The 1,689-nt window shown below is 40.8% G+C and overlaps 2 long non-coding RNA genes across 2 annotated transcripts in view; one reads left to right on the plus strand and one right to left on the minus strand.

The window, feature by feature from the left end:
* Positions 1-591: 591 nt before the first annotated feature.
* The window catches only part of LOC116186258, a 106,478-nt gene continuing 105,380 nt past the window's right edge, over positions 592-1,689 (minus strand). The window contains exon 4 of the long non-coding RNA XR_004151219.1: positions 592-1,026. This is a non-coding gene — a long non-coding RNA (uncharacterized LOC116186258). The remainder of the gene's footprint in view (positions 1,027-1,689) is intronic.
* Positions 1,026-1,689, plus strand: part of LOC116186259 — a 12,183-nt gene continuing 11,519 nt past the window's right edge. The window contains exon 1 of the long non-coding RNA XR_004151220.1: positions 1,026-1,449. This is a non-coding gene — a long non-coding RNA (uncharacterized LOC116186259). The remainder of the gene's footprint in view (positions 1,450-1,689) is intronic.

Consider the following 1,689-nt stretch of genomic DNA (forward strand, 5'->3'; position numbering starts at 1 on the left):
ATTTACGTTATAAATAAAAAATTAAATTCTTTTATCTAAGATTAATCCAATTTTCTATTCCTATGTCAAAAGGACATGGCTTAAGAAAATAGAAGCTGAACAGAGATTAGCAGATCGAACGATTTAAACGTTTTAATATTCGACCAATATTCGAAAGAAGAGATTGCTCGTTACAGATCGATGAAATTCTTTGAAAACACGATCGCGTTGACTTATCGACGTGGTTGTGTATCGGATATTCCGAGGGAAATCCGGTAATTAATTTTCCCAAGCGACACCTCTAAGTCTTCGCGGAAGCCCTTTGTACTCCGCCTCTAATTGCTTTCGTTTTATAGGAAAACTCGGCCGTGCATCGACAATAATTAAACAGCCTCACAAGCACCGAGCATCGTAACTCGAGCGGACAAATCGTGGATCGGGGAATAACTGTTAATTAATTTCCATCCATCGGCGCATTTGCACGGTGTGCATACTTACAATCCTCCGCGTAACCGCGAAATTTTATGGTATCCTCGAGACGAATTTCGTATTCATTCGATTTCTTTGTAAAATCGAAGAGGATTTGGAGAAGGAGAACAATAAATCAATTTAAATAAGAAAGATTGCAATGAGATCGATCGATTGAAAATTAAGATAAATTTGATTTGCTTGTGTTCAATTAATAACAAGTTTGAATAATTACAGGAGAAATGTAAGTGTATTATTCGTTGAAATTCTTTTCAACGATATCTTTTTTTTCTGATTTTCGTATTCGATTTATCCAAACACGTTTACGATATGATATGATAATAAACTGGATCAAAACGAATATTAAATTATACATGTATGTATGTACGATTGAATTAATACTTGAATAATAAATATTTCTACGAAAATTACGATAAATCGATAAAAACAAATAAATGATACGATTGATTCTTCTTCTCCAATGACTCGAATGACTACTTTCGTCTCGAACGAGACAAAGAATTGAATTACATTTCCCCAACGTTTCACCTCGAGCATCGACAATTACCGTTTCGGAATCTGAAACCGAGAAACCGTATACTTATCCAACGCCGAGTTGGAGTGTTAAACCGATCGCTGGAAACCTGTCCTCCAGAAAGTAACCGAGTAACAATGCTCGTGCGTAAAACAGCGATCATTACCATCATCACCGTTATCGGGCCGATCGTGATCGAGAGGGAAAAAGTATTTCGGCGTATTATCGTCCGTTCGTCGAAACAATTTGAAACACCTAATCATCGATCGCTCTCTTTCTCGTCCGGCACGAATCGGTCAAACCTCTAATTCAATAAAAATTTAATAGCGGTGGACGATGATGAGTGGGGCGAGAGCGGAGGAGGAGTGCACGCTCGATCGAACGAGCCACGGTGGAAGAAAGAAAGAAAGAAAGAAAGGAAGGAAGCGAGGCTCTGATCCTCGTAGCCGGCGGCCAGCATCATCGTGGTAAGGATCAGAGAGCCCTTATCAGATTTACCGACCCCTTTTTCGGCTAAGCGGGACGATAGGAGGAGGGAGGCGAGCGGAAGAAAGGGGAAAAAGGACAAAGAGGAAGGAAGAGGAGAGAAAAAAAATGGAGAAAGACAAGAGGAGAGTTGGTCCAGAGCGCCAGAGGCGCAACGCCATCGTCGTCGTCGCCGTTGCCGCCGCCGTCGACGGCTCCTTGAATATTTTAGGAATCGTGGG

This window comes from Apis dorsata, unplaced genomic scaffold, assembly GCF_000469605.1.
Source record: "Apis dorsata unplaced genomic scaffold, Apis dorsata 1.3 scaffold_527, whole genome shotgun sequence".
NCBI lineage: Eukaryota > Metazoa > Arthropoda > Insecta > Hymenoptera > Apidae > Apis > Apis dorsata.